This window comes from Coregonus lavaretus (genome assembly GCF_964263955.1).
Source record: "Coregonus lavaretus genome assembly, chromosome: 13".
NCBI classification, from domain to species: domain Eukaryota; kingdom Metazoa; phylum Chordata; class Actinopteri; order Salmoniformes; family Salmonidae; genus Coregonus; species Coregonus lavaretus.
The window spans coordinates 832630-847629 of record NC_140000.1 but is presented as its reverse complement, the minus strand read 5'-3'; the positions used below and the strand labels follow the sequence as shown (position 1 = coordinate 847629).

The following is a 15000-nucleotide window of genomic DNA, read 5'->3' as shown; positions in this document are numbered from 1 at the left end:
ATATCTGAAACACAGCCTCCTATGCAAGACTTGAGCCTGGATATCTGTAGGCTAACAGACAGCAAAACGGAGAACAGTTTAGAAGTCTGACCCACAGGATAGAAGACTACAGGCTCAAACCACAGATTGTACACTTCAGATAATGCAGCCATGAGATGGTATGACAGATCATGACATGTTCCACTACACCATGTTGTGTGATTCTCCCCAGACTGAAGCTGTCAGAGGTTCTGTAGCTGTAGGAACTAGTCTTTAGTACAGATATCAGTCCAGAACAGGCTGGTTCTGTAGCTGTGGGAACTAGTCTTTAGTACAGATATCAGTCCAGAACAGGCTGGTTCTGTAGCTGTAGGAACTAGTCTTTAGTACAGATATCAGTCCAGAACAGGCTGGTTCTGTAGCTGTAGGAACTAGTCTTTAGTACAGATATCAGTCCAGAACAGGCTGGTTCTGTAGCTGTAGGAACTAGTCTTTAGTACAGATATCAGTCCAGAACAGGCTGGTTCTGTAGCTGTAGGAACTAGTCTTTAGTACAGATATCAGTCCAGAACAGTCTGGTTCTGTAGCTGTAGGAACTAGTCTTTAGTACAGATATCAGTCCAGAACAGGCTGGTTCTGTAGCTGTAGGAACTAGTCTTTAGTACAGATATCAGTCCAGAACAGGCTGGTTCTGTAGCTGTGGGAACTAGTCTTTAGTACAGATATCAGTCCAGAACAGGCTGGTTCTGTAGCTGTAGGAACTAGTCTTTAGTACAGATATCAGTCCAGAACAGGCTGGTTCTGTAGCTGTGGGAACTAGTCTTTAGTACAGATATCAGTCCAGAACAGGCTGGTTCTGTAGCTGTGGGAACTAGTCTTTAGTACAGATATCAGTCCAGAACAGGCTGGTTCTGTAGCTGTAGGAACTAGTCTTTAGTACAGATATCAGTCCAGAACAGGCTGGTTCTGTAGCTGTGGGAACTAGTCTTTAGTACAGATATCAGTCCAGAACAGGCTGGTTCTGTAGCTGTAGGAACTAGTCTTTAGTACAGATATCAGTCCAGAACAGGCTGGTTCTGTAGCTGTAGGAACTAGTCTTTAGTACAGATATCAGTCCAGAACAGGCTGGTTCTGTAGCTGTAGGAACTAGTCTTTAGTACAGATATCAGTCCAGAACAGGCTGGTTCTGTAGCTGTAGGAACTAGTCTTTAGTACAGATATCAGTCCAGAACAGGCTGATTCTGTCAGTGTGATGCTGCTACTATTAACTTAGCTGAGTATCCAAAACACTCCAATTTTGGTTCTGGATACTCAGTAGTTCCTGATCAGAACCTTAGTCTTGTGGAGGAGAGGGTACCAGCACATCACAGCACAGGGCTCTTATTCAGACTCTTACCTGTGTGTGTGTGTGTGTGTGTGTGTGTGTGTGTGTGTGTGTGTGTGTGTGTGTGTGTGTGTTGAGAGAGTGTGTTAAGGTCACTCAGGGAGAATGCAGAGCCTCTTACCTGACGGTGGTGTGTGTGTGTGTGTGTGTGTGTGTGTGTGTGTGTGTGTGTGTGTGTGTGTGTGTGTGTTTGAGAGAGTGTGTTTAGGTCACTCAGGGAGAATGCAGAGCCTCTTACCTGACGGTGGTGTGTGTGTGTGTGTGTGTGTGTGTGTGTGATTGAGAGAGTGTGTTAAGGTCACTCAGGGAGAATGCAGAGCCTCTTACCTGACTTTGGGTTGCAGAGCACCGGGGGGCTACTACTGAGGGTGGGACTGCTGCTATAGTAACCACTACTGCCACAGCTGCTACTCATGCTGCTGCGACGGATCCCCACTATCATCTTGATCTCTTTAGTAGGACTCACTGAGAGAGAGAGGGGTGGGGGAGAGGAGAGAGAGGGGGGCAGAGAGAGGGGAGAGAGAGAGGGGGGAGAGAGAGAGAGAGAGAGAGAGAGAGAGAGAGAGAGAGAGAGAGAGAGAGAGAGAGAGAGAGAGAGAGAGAGAGAGCGGGAGAGAGGAGAGACAGATGACATCATTTTTTCGTTAGCACATTTTCCCCCCTTGATGTAGTCAAAACAAATGTTCAAGGTTTGAGACCCTTTTTCAATTCGATGTTTGTTCCTTTTCAGAGCGAACACTAAGTATGTCCCAAATGGCACCCTTTTCTCTATACAGTGCACTACTTGGGACCAGAGCCCTATGGAAATAGGTTGCTATTTGGGATGCACATACTGTGTGAAAGTGTTACTGTAGTCAGAGGTTGTGTTGTTAGTTGTAAAAGGATCACATGCACTTCGTGACTGGCATGTGTAGGTCTATCTAATCAGTCTATAATGAAAGCACTCTTTCCGGGTAAGCTCTATATTGCCTCCATAAAGCAGTACACCTCCGGATGGTTGGACATTCTGTGGCAGGTGGTTGGGCAAAGTCTAAAGAATAATGTCACCATGGAATGTGCATCAGTGCTCTGCAATATCCTGCTGAACATAGAGAATCCTGCTGAACATAGAGAATCCTGCTGAACATAGAGAATCCAGCTGAACATAGATATTCATGCTGAACATAGATAATCCTGCTGAACATAGAGAATCCTGCTGAACATAGAGAATCCTGCTGAACATAGAGAATCCTGCTGAACATAGAGAATCCAGCTGAACATAGAGAATCCTGCTAAACATAGAGAATCCTGCTGAACATAGAGAATCCTGCTGAACATAGAGAATCCTGCTGAACATAGAGAATCCTGCTGAACATAGAGAATCCTGCTGAACATAGAGAATCCTGCTGAACATAGAGAATCCTGCTGAACATAGAGAATCCTGCTGAACATAGAGAATCTTGCTGAACATAGAGAATCTTGCTGAACATAGAGAATCCAGCTGAACATAGAGAATCCTGCTGAACATAGAGAATCCTGCTGAACATAGAGAATCCTGCTGAACATAGAGAATCCTGCTGAACATCCCTCACATATAGATGTTTTTGTCAGGAACCAAAGCCAGCAGCAGGTAGCACATATCTGTAAGTTGTGGAGGGGCTGTTCCCTCATTCCTTCCTCATTCCAGTGAGTCTCAACGATAAGAGACAGACCACAACAGTTAACTGGAGCTTAGAGGAACTCACAGTACCGCACTTTCCTCTGTAACCTTGGAAGATTCTCGTCAGTAGGAGTCTGTCACCGTTTGGTATAATTGCTTGGTCTGCCAGCTCCTTCTGAAGGGGATATTAAAGGAATGTAGCTGACGAGGTTGTTAATTTAGCTGACTTTAGCTTCTCATTATGGGGCTTAAAACCTACTGATGGCCATTACCCACATACGGTACACCCTACAGCACTCCCGTAGGTCCAAGATGATTGGATAGGTGTCTGTAAGCAATATGGCCAAACATACACCAAGCCTTTTAGAAGGCAAGGAGAACCAATCATCACATTGGTTAAACCTTCACAGTCTTCTCAGATATACAGACAAGTAGGGAGTAGGGAGTAGGGAGTAGGGGTTGTAATGGGATTCAGCCCCAGTGTGACTGTAGATAGTGCCTAGGGAGTAGGGAGTAGGGAGTAGGGGTTGTAGTGGGATTCAGCCCCAGTGTGACTGTAGATAGTGCCTAGGGAGTAGGGAGTAGGGGTTGTAGTGGGATTCAGCCCCAGTGTGTCTGTAGATAGTGCCTAGGGAGTAGGGAGTAGGGGTTGTAGTGGGATTCAGCCCCAGTGTGACTGTAGATAGTGCCTAGGGAGTAGGGGCTAACGGTTGTAGTGGGATTCAGCCCCAGTGTGACTGTAGATAGTGAGTAGGGAGTAGGGGCTAACGGTTGTAGTGGGATTCAGCCCCAGTGTGACTGTAGATAGTGCCTAGGGAGTAGGGAGTAGGGGTTATAGTGGGATTCAGCCCCAGTGTGACTGTAGATAGTGCCTAGGGAGTAGGGAGTAGGGAGTAGGGAGTAGGGGTTGTTGTGGGATTCAGCCCCAGTGTGACTGTAGATAGTGCCTAGGGAGTAGGGGCTAGGGGTTGTAGTGGGATTCAGCCCCAGTGTGACTGTAGATAGTGCCTAGGGAGTAGGGAGTAGGGGTTGTAGTGGGATTCAGCCCCAGTGTGACTGTAGATAGTGCCTAGGGAGTAGGGAGTAGGGGTTGTTGTGGGATTCAGCCCCAGTGTGACTGTAGATAGTGCCTAGGGAGTAGGGAGTAGGGAGTAGGGGTTATAGTGGGATTCAGCCCCAGTGTGACTGTAGATAGTGCCTAGGGAGTAGGGAGTAGGGGTTGTTGTGGGATTCAGCCCCAGTGTGACTGTAGATAGTGCCTAGGGAGTAGGGAGTAGGGGTTGTAGTGGGATTCAGCCCCAGTGTGACTGTAGATAGTGCCTAGGGAGTAGGGAGTAGGGGCTAAGGGTTATAGTGGGATTCAGCCCCAGTGTGACTGTAGATAGTGCCTAGGGAGTAGGGAGTAGGGGCTAAGGGTTGTAGTGGGATTCAGCCCCAGTGTGACTGTAGATAGTGCCTAGGGAGTAGGGAGTAGGGGCTAAGGGTTGTTGTGGGATTCAGCCCCAGTGTGACTGTAGATAGTGCCTAGGGAGTAGGGAGTAGGGGCTAAGGGTTGTTGTGGGATTCAGCCCCAGTGTGACTGTAGATAGTGCCTAGGGAGTAGGGAGTAGGGGCTAAGGGTTATAGTGGGATTCAGCCCCAGTGTGACTGTAGATAGTGCCTAGGGAGTAGGGAGTAGGGGCTAAGGGTTGTAGTGGGATTCAGCCCCAGTGTGACTGTAGATAGTGCCTAGGGAGTAGGGAGTAGGGGCTAAGGGTTATAGTGGGATTCAGCCCCAGTGTGACTGTAGATAGTGCCTAGGGAGTAGGGAGTAGGGGCTAAGGGTTATAGTGGGATTCAGCCCCAGTGTGACTGTAGATAGTGCCTAGGGAGTAGGGAGTAGGGGCTAGGGGTTATAGTGGGATTCAGCCCCAGTGTGTCTGTAGATAGCGCCTAGGGAGTAGGGAGTAGGGGTTGTAGTGGGATTCAGCCCCAGTGTGACTGTAGATAGTGCCTAGGGAGTAGGGAGTAGGGAGTAGGGGTTATAGTGGGATTCAGCCCCAGTGTGACTGTAGATGGTGTGGTTACAACAACTCCTGGTGTAAACAGGGCTTTATAAATACATATGATGGATCGATAGACAATTAGGTTTACCAGATAGGAAGCTGGTGTTGCCTCCCTCTGGGTTCTGTTTGCGGAGACAGAAGGGGCTGTCATGGCTCTCTGGGATGGTACGACAGCGCTCGTTCAGCAGCTCCATCAGACGCCGTCTCCTCCTGAAGTTCAGTCTGAACTGGTACAGCAGTCCTCCATCCACAAAGTGGTGCTTGTTGGTCACTGTCAGGGGAGAAACACAAAACAAAAGTATTGTTTAGGATCTTTCAGTTATGGTTTCATATAACTGACTGTAAATCCTGGTAACTATAGGTGTTTGTTTGTTTTTTGTCCCGGGGCTGTAGTGACGCCACAAGCACTGCGATGCAGTGCCTTAGACCGCTGCACCACTCGGGAGGTCCTCTGGTAACTATAATTATTGTTTCATATAACTGACTGTAAATCCTGGTAACTATAGTTATTGTTTCATATAACTGACTGTAAATCCTGGTAACTATAGTTATTGTTTCATATAACTGACTGTAAATCCTGGTAACTATAGTTATTGTTTCATATAACTGACTGTAAATCCTGGTAACTATAGTTATTGTTTCATATAACTGACTGTAAATCCTGGTAACTATAGTTATTGTTTCATATAACTGACTGTAAATCCTGGTAACTATAGTTATTGTTTCATATAACTGACTGTAAATCCTGGTAACTATAGTTATTGTTTCATATAACTGACTGTAAATCCTGGTAACTATAATTATTGTTTCATATAACTGACTGTAAATCCTGGTAACTATAGTTATTGTTTCATATAACTGACTGTAAATCCTGGTAAACTGTAGAATAGGAGGTAGTTCAGTTCAATTATTCCTATCAGGCAGAACACCTCCGATGGTGCCTCCAATGCCAGTAATCAGCTACGTCTCTTAGGGATGGGCTGGTGCCCACACAAACACACACACTCACACACACACACACACTCACACACACACACACACACACACACACACACACACACACACACACACACACACACACTGACTCTCTCTTTAGCTTGGGCCGTCATCATGCCAACACTCTCAGTACGGGGGGCGGCTCTGAATGCTCCTTAATCTCCAAATCCCTTGAAAGACATAAAGCCAACTCTTGACTGACTATACGACTAAAGCCATCCACGAATCAAATCCTACTCTCACTTGTGTAACTAAGCCCATAAAGCCATGCATAACTGTGCCAAAGGGGTTAGGACTCAGGACTTAAAGGAAAACTCCACCCCCAAAAAACGATATGTTTGCATTTGTTTCATTAGTCCATTTTCGATATAGTCCCAAAATGTTTTGCATGTCGCCAATCCATTTTTCAAGATACATAACTTTCAAAATACAGAAATACAGCCGGTATGATCTACTTACTGGGTTGGTTATGAATGCACCTTGTGATGCTATAAAAGCTGCTATTGTATGAAGTGTTTTTGATCCTGTGGTTTTATAGTGATGGATTGTCCTGTCTGGCGTCATTAATGAGTACTACGGAAATATTCCTCATCTGCAGTTCGTTTTTTTATCCCAGGAGGAAGTGTTCTCCTTATGTTGGTTGAGTGACAAGGAGTCCAATGCAATGCCCAGTCTAAAACATACAGTTACCACAAGCACATTTCAGCAATCCAAAAAGCTTGGGAAAATGTTCATAATGTTTAAACTATAATGTTTTGTCACCTTGTGCCTCAAAAAGGGGGATGAACAGGATAAAATGGGGTTGATTATGTTTATTCAGAACTCTGGTTGCCATGGTGTTGATTCACAAAGATCTAAATATCAGCACTCTGTGATTCAAATATATAATCTAGAGAAGCAGCCAATCCCAAAACAGAACCAAAACAACAACATGCTCAGTGACTCTTGATTATGTTTATTCATTCACCCATTGACTCGGCTGCCCATGGTGTTGATCCACAATGGTCAAATCACCAGCCCTCTGCGTGAGTCTATCAACCAGGAATGCAGTGATTCTGTGGGGGAACTGAACCAAAACAACCCACAATGTGGATCCATCCAGGCAGGGCTGCTATTGTTCTACAGTTCAGCCATTTAAAGTATGCAGTGTGTGTATGCATGTGTGTGTGTGTGTGTGTGTGTGTGTGTGTGTGTGTGTGTGTGTGTGTGTGTGTGTACGCTGTTGTGTGTGTGTGTGGGTGTGTGTTGTTATGACATGGGGGAAGGTTTATGTTAGGACATAAACACACTACCATGATACACTTCCACACTTCAACCCCAGGTGGCAGCACCAACCGGGTCATGGCTGGGTTCTGCCAGGCAGCCTTGATAATTCCTCAGGTGCAAGCGATCAAGTTGATTCTGAGAGAGGAGGCCAGAAGCCTCTCAGACAGTCTTTGTTAGTTTCTTTGTGTTAGTCAACCTCTTTAGTTAGGCCCGCCTCTTTGTGTTAGTCAACCTCTTTAGTTAGGCCTGCCTCTTTGTGTTAGTCAACCTCTTTAGTTAGGCCTGCCTCTTTGTGTTAGTCAACCTCTTTAGTTAGGCCTGCCTCTTTGTGTTAGTCAACCTCTTTAGTTAGGCCCGCCTCTTTGTGTTAGTCAACCTCTTTAGTTAGGCCTGCCTCTTTGTGTTAGTCAACCTCTTTAGTTAGGCCTGCCTCTTTGTGTTAGTCAACCTCTTTAGTTAGGCCCGCCTCTTTGTGTTAGTCAACCTCTTTAGTTAGGCCCGCCTCTTTGTGTTAGTCAACCTCTTTAGTTAGGCCTGCCTCTTTGTGTTAGTCAACCTCTTTAGTTAGGCCCGCCTCTTTGTGTTAGTCAACCTCTTTAGTTAGGCCTGCCTCTTTGTGTTAGTCAACCTCTTTAGTTAGGCCCGCCTCTTTGTGTTAGTCAACCTCTTTAGTTAGGCCCGCCTCTTTGTGTTAGTCAACCTCTTTAGTTAGGCCTGCCTCTTAGTGTTAGTCAAATTCTTTAGTTAGGCCCGCCTCTTTGTGTTAGTCAAATTCTTTAGTTAGGCCCGCCTCTTTGTGTTAGTCAAATTCTTTAGTTAGGCCCGCCTCTTTGTGTTAGTCAAATTCTTTAGTTAGGCCCGCCTCTTTGTGTTAGTCAAATTCTTCAGTTAGGCCCGCCTCTTTGTCGTTTACTTAGTGTATTTTGGGTCACCATTTTGAACGAAGACTAATCTGCTTGGACTGGCCGACCAAGCGAGTCCTGACTGAGCTGGCCCTGGACCTAAGGTAAGGTTGCTGTCTCCTGGGCACGTGTACGTACAACACTGTCCTCATACGCTGATTTCTCACATAGATGCACATCTCTAAAATCAGGTTGCAGACCATGTAGCTAGGCCTACGAAGAACCCTAGACACTCCTCCCAGTCGATCGTCCCTCCACCGTTCTGTCTTGTAGGATGTGGAACTCCTATTCAAATATAGAGCATCCGCCATTCGAAAAATTATCTCTGTGCTCTCGTATGACTCTCCATGAAATAGGCAGAATAACTAGCTAGCTAAAAAAAATTTACAAACGTTGACAGTGATTTAATAGTTTGCGATTGTGAGAAAATAAAACCAAAGCGGTGGCTATCTCCTGCACACATTCTGTGCCAGGATGTTGGTCGCCAGGCAGTGACTTGATCAGCTGTGTAGCTAACTGTTGTAGCTAGCTTACTGACATAACTAGCTAGCTAGTCAGCTAGCTCCTCCTTCACTGACATAAAAAGCTTGCTTAGCCTGTTTAAAATTACCCTGAAGCTGTAGACCTGCAGCCCCGCAATTAAGACGAACTGACTGTTAGCTAAAATCAGTCCATAGATCAGTATGTTTCTCCGTGATCGTATTTTTGGGTTAGCTGAGCACAGCAGCTGACTCGGAGGAACAGCTGCTTCATGAAAACTCATAATAACGTTAGCATTAGCATTACTTGCTACAGTAGCTTGCTAGCTAGCTTTTGTTGGAAGATTCAACATTGTGTGTTCAGTCCTAAGTAGATAGCCGGTTGGTTAGCAGCATCGTTTCAGTCAAAGATCATTTCAGTGACTGGCTCGGCTGTTTTATGCTCGTTTTCGTGCACATAGTCAAACTTCAGAAATACTGCTCATTGAAGCACAATAAACCTTAGCTAGATGTAAAATGGGGCAACTAAGGCTTCCTCACCAAGAAAACGAACATTGACATATTTACTGCTTTAGCTTAGATTAATTCAGACAGTTTTGAGGCTGAAATGGGGTTCAGCAGACGATGTCACCTAGGTAATATTCAGAATGTTTTGTCCGTCCATTGTAGCCAGACTACTTCTGATCTATCGCATTATCCTTTGCGACATACGAGACAGATCAGTTCAGGCGGAATCTGATGTAAGACAATGAACAAGTGCAGCAAAATGAGCAGGCTAGTTATTGGTTTCGTCCCAGTATGACCTGTGCCAGCGGAGGAGAGGAATCCAGACAGAGGCAGGGTGTGGGTGGTGGGTGTGAATCCAGCGGTGGATGCAGTCTCTCTGGAGTTGTAGCCCTGCCTGCCTGCTCCCTGGTCAGCCCATTGTCCTGCTGTCACACAGACTCAGGGCCCGGGAAGAGCACAAGAACACTGCACGCTCTGCACTACACAGCCCAGCAAACTGGAAACAGCACGCTCTGCACTACACGGCCCAGCAAACTGGAAACAGCACGCTCTGCCCTACACGGCCCAGCAAATTGGAAACAGCACGCTCTGCACTACACAGCCCAGCAAACTGGAAACAGCACGCTCTGCCCTACACGGCCCAGCAAATTGGAAACAGCACGCTCTGCACTACACGGCCCAGCAAACTGGAAACAGCACGCTCTGCACTACACAGCCCAGCAAACTGGAAACAGCACGCTCTGCACTACACGGCCCAGCAAACTGGAAACAGCACGCTCTGCACTACACGGCCCAGCAAACTGGAAACAGCACACTCTGCACTACACGGCCCAGCAAACTGGAAACAGCACGCTCTGCACTACACGGCCCAGCAAACTGGAAACAGCACGCTCTGCACTACACGGCCCAGCAAACTGGAAACAATATAGGGAATAGGGTGCAATTTGGGCCGAAGCCTGGTCTGTTGAGGATGCGAGGTGAATATCGGACATATTCTCGCAGTTCTGGACAAAATTGTGATTTGTGATCCCCACTGCTGTCATTGGGTATGATTGGCTAGGATATAGATTGCACTACACAGCCTAGCAAACTGGAAACAGCATGCTCTGCACTACACAGCCTAGCAAACTGGAAAGAGATTGCATCTCAGAGCCTGTAGGCTCAGCCAACAGGCAGCAAGAAGGCAGCAAGCATTCTCCATACAGTACTATCCTGCTGCAACTCACTGCTGGCTTGTCTCTGATGATAGATAAGCAGGGTTGGGGCTGGTCGCTCCTAGGATGGGAGACAATTCTGATGTGCCACAGTCAAGAGAACCAGAGCTGATTATATTAAAGTGCCATGACGACAAGGTACATTTCTTTTGTGTGCCGTTCACCAGTTTTTAATTAAAATGTCCTTTACAAAGTCCCCAAAATGATTGCTCTTCCTCTCAATGTCAGCAATTGAATTAGCAGTAATTATCCTCTGTGTCTGAATCAGTGTCAGGTTCACCGTTCAGCTCAAGTCAGGACAAGACACTGAGCTTGTGTCCCAAATGGTACCCTATTCCCTTCATGGTGCACTACTTCTGACCTGGGACAATAGGGCTCCCGTCAAAAGTAGTGCACTATAAAGGGAATGTCTAGGGTGCCACTTGGGACACATCCTGAGACTGGGTTGGGAGCCTGGTGTCACGCCCTGACTCTGAGGACTTGTATTTGTTGAGTCAGGGTGTGTATTTTCTGTGTTGTGTTTGCTATGTCGATGTTCTATGTTTAAGATCTAGAATGTGTAGATCTATGTTGGCCTGTGTGGTTCCCAATCAGAGGCAGCTGTTGCTCGTTATCTCTGATTGGGGATAATACTTAGGCAGCCTTTTGGCACCTGTTAGTTGTGGGATCTTGTTCCGAGTAAGGTATGTTGTGTGTATGCTACCTTGGACTTCACGTTTCGTTTGTTGTTTTGTCGTGGTGTTTATTCGTTAAATAAACATGTATGCTTATCACGCTGCGCCTTGGTCCTTCTCGTTCGTAAACGATCGTGACAGAAGATCCCACCAAAATAGGACCAAGCAGCGTGTTCAGGAGCAAACGCCGGGAATTAAACAGGAGGTGACTTTAGTAGATGTCCTCCTCGGTTGGGGGAGAATTACGAAGGAGGAGGCCGTCCGCTACCGGAAGGCGATGAAGGAGGATGCCCAGGTAGGAGAGGTGAAACGGCGCCAACAGTGCCGACGACGGAGACCCGAGAGGCAACCCCAAGAAAAAAAATTTGGGGGGGCACACGGTGTGGACGACGAGGCAGCAGGAGGCAGCGACAGGCCGGATCTGCAGGTTAGGAGAGGAGGCCACCAGGTTACGGGGGCTATTGGTCCAGAGGGAGCAGGAGTTATTTGGTCAGAGGGAGGAGCTACAGGAGGCTATAAGGGAGAAGGAGAGTGTAGAGGCACGGCGAGAGGAGCTGGTTAGGCAGCAGAAGGAGCGGGGGTTTATAAAGGAACCCAGTCCCGCTCCTCGCACCAAGAAAGTGGTGCGTGTCACCAGTCCGGTCCGGCCCGTTCCTGATCCCCGCACTAAGCCAGTGGTGCGTGTTCCCAGTACGGCCCGACCCATTACTGCTCCCCGCACCAAACCAGTGGTGCGCGTCGCCAGCCCGGCCCGGCCTGTTCCTGTCCCTCGCACCAAGCCAGTGGTGCGCGTCGCCAGCCCGGTCTGGCCTGTTCCTGCCCCTCGCACCAAGCCAGTGGTGCGCGTCGCCAGCCCGGTCCGGCCTGTTCCTGACCCTCGCACCAAACCAGTGGTGCGCGTCGCCAGCCTGGCCCGGCCTGTTCCTGCCCCTCGCACCAAATTGGTGGTGCGCGTCGCCAGCCCGGCCCGGCCTGTTCCTGCCCCTCGCAACAAACCAGTGGTGCGCGTCGCCAGCCCGGCCCGGCCTGTTCCTGCCCCTCGCACCAAGCCAGTGGTGCGCGTCGCCAGCCCGGTCCGGCCTGATCCTGACCCTCGCACCAAGCCAGTGGTGCGCGTCGCCAGCCCGGCCCGGCCTGTTCCTGCCCCAAGCCAGTGGTGCGCGTCGCCGGCCTGTTCCTGTTCCTCAAACCAAGCCAGTGGTGCGCGTCGCCAGCCCGGCCTGTTCCTGTCCCTCACACCAAACCAGTGGTGCGCGTCGCCAGCCCGGCCCGGCCTGTTCCTGCTCCCCGCACCAGGCCAGTGGTGCGCGTCGCCAGTCTGGTCCGGCCTGTTCCTGTCCCTCGCACCAAACCAGTGGTGCGCGTCGCCAGTCCGGTACAGCCCGTTCCTGCTCCCCGCACCAAGCCAGTGGTGCGCGTTGTCAGCCCGGTCCGTTCCTGCTCCCCGCACCAAGCCAGTGGTGCGTGTGTCCAGTCCGGCACGGCCCGTGCCTGTTCCACCGGTGCCTGGTCCGGCACCGGTCAGCTGCTCCACTCCGGAGCCAGAGCAATCCGCTCCACCGGGGTCCGGTCCAACTCCGGTCAGCGGATCCACTCCGGAGCCAGAGCAATCCGCTCCACCGGGGTCCAGTCCAGCACCGGTCAGCCGCTCCACTCCGGAGCCAGAGCAGTCCGCTCCATCGGTGCCTGATCCAGCTCCGGTCAGCGGTTCCACTCCGGAGCCAGAGCAGTTCGATCCACCGTCGTCGGGTCCAGCTCCAGTCAGCGGTTCCCGTCCAGACCCAGACGTCAGCCCCTCTCCAGGTTCGGGGTCTCCCACACCAGGGGCCATACAGGGCTTGGTACGTCGTGGGAGGAAGGAGAGGGGAAGCAGCGCGCCGAGGTCCAGACCAGACCAGGGGTGCAACAGGGAGGTGGAGAGTAAGTGGTGGTCACGCCCGGAGCCGGATCCACCTCCGAGGCGGAATGCCCACCCAGCCCCTACCCTGTTATGTTTATGTGGCGCGGTCGGAGTCCGCACCTTTGGGGGGGGGGTACTGTCACGCCCTGACTCTGAGGACTTGTATTTGTTGAGTCAGGGTGTGTATTTTCTGTGTTGTGTTTGCTATGTCGATGTTCTATGTTTAAGATCTAGAATGTGTAGATCTATGTTGGCCTATGTGGTTCCCAATCAGAGGCAGCTGTTGCTCGTTGTCTCTGATTGGGGATAATACTTAGGCAGCCTTTTGGCACCTGTTAGTTGTGGGATCTTGTTCCGAGTAAGGTATGTTGTGTGTATGCTACCTTGGACTTCACGTTTCGTTTGTTGTTTTGTCGTGGTGTTTATTCGTTAAATAAACATGTATGCTTATCACGCTGCGCCTTGGTCCTTCTCGTTCGTAAACGATCGTGACAGAAGATCCCACCAAAATAGGACCAAGCAGCGTGTTCAGGAGCAAACGCCGGGAATTAAACAGGAGGTGACTTTAGTAGATGTCCTCCTCGGTTGGGGGAGAATTACGAAGGAGGAGGCCGTCCGCTACCGGAAGGCGATGAAGGAGGATGCCCAGGTAGGAGAGGTGAAACGGCGCCAACAGTGCCGACGACGGAGACCCGAGAGGCAACCCCAAGAAAAAAAATTGGGGGGGGGCACACGGTGTGGACGACAAGGCAGCAGGAGGCAGCGACAGGCCGGATCTGCAGGTTAGGAGAGGAGGCCACCAGGTTACGGGGGCTATTGGTCCAGAGGGAGCAGGAGTTATTTGGTCAGAGGGAGGAGCTACAGGAGGCTATAAGGGAGAAGGAGAGTGTAGAGGCACGGCGAGAGGAGCTGGTTAGGCAGCAGAAGGAGCGGGGGTTTATAAAGGAACCCAGTCCCGCTCCTCGCACCAAGAAAGTGGTGCGTGTCGCCAGTCCGGTCCGGCCCGTTCCTGATCCCCGCACTAAGCCAGTGGTGCGTGTTCCCAGTACGGCCCGACCCATTACTGCTCCCCGCACCAAACCAGTGGTGCGCGTCGCCAGCCCGGCCCGGCCTGTTCCTGTCCCTCGCACCAAGCCAGTGGTGCGCGTCGCCAGCCCGGTCTGGCCTGTTCCTGCCCCTCGCACCAAGCCAGTGGTGCGCGTCGCCAGCCCGGTCCGGCCTGTTCCTGACCCTCGCACCAAACCAGTGGTGCGCGTCGCCAGCCTGGCCCGGCCTGTTCCTGCCCCTCGCACCAAATCGGTGGTGCGCGTCGCCAGCCCGGCCCGGCCTGTTCCTGCCCCTCGCAACAAACCAGTGGTGCGCGTCGCCAGCCCGGCCCGGCCTGTTCCTGCCCCTCGCACCAAGCCAGTGGTGCGCGTCGCCAGCCCGGTCCGGCCTGATCCTGACCCTCGCACCAAGCCAGTGGTGCGCGTCGCCAGCCCGGTCTGATCCTGACCCTCGCACCAAGCCAGTGGTGCGCGTCGCCAGCCCGGCCCGGCCTGTTCCTGCCCCAAGCCAGTGGTGCGCGTCGCCAGCCCGGTCCGGCCTGTTCCTGTTCCTCAAACCAAGCCAGTGGTGCGCGTCGCCAGACCGGTCCGGCCTGTTCCGGCACTCGCACCAAGCCAGTGGTGCGCGTCGCCAGCCCGGTCCGGCCTGTTCCTGTCCCTCACACCAAACCAGTGGTGCGCGTCGCCAGCCCGGCCCGGCCTGTTCCTGCTCCCCGCACCAGGCCAGTGGTGCGCGTCGCCAGTCTGGTCCGGCCTGTTCCTGTCCCTCGCACCAAACCAGTGATGCGCGTCGCCAGTCCGGTACAGCCCGTTCCTGCTCCCCGCACCAAGCCAGTAGTGCGCGTTGTCAGCCCGGTCCGTTCCTGCTCCCCGCACCAAGCCAGTGGTGCGTGTGTCCAGTCCGGCACGGCCCGTGCCTGTTCCACCGGTGCCTGGTCCGGCACCGGTCAGCTGCTCCACTCCGGAGCC

At 50.8% G+C, this 15000-nt stretch overlaps 1 pseudogene across 1 annotated transcript in view; it reads right to left on the bottom strand.

Moving 5' to 3' along the window:
- Window positions 1–15000, bottom strand: part of LOC311139379 (DEP domain-containing mTOR-interacting protein-like) — a 55449-nt pseudogene that overhangs the window by 22216 nt on the left and 18233 nt on the right. The window contains exons 5-6 of the transcript XR_014615479.1: window positions 5136–5318; window positions 1691–1828 (exon numbers count right to left, since the gene is read on the bottom strand). The product of XR_014615479.1 is annotated as a DEP domain-containing mTOR-interacting protein-like (transcript). The remainder of the gene's footprint in view (window positions 1–1690; window positions 1829–5135; window positions 5319–15000) is intronic.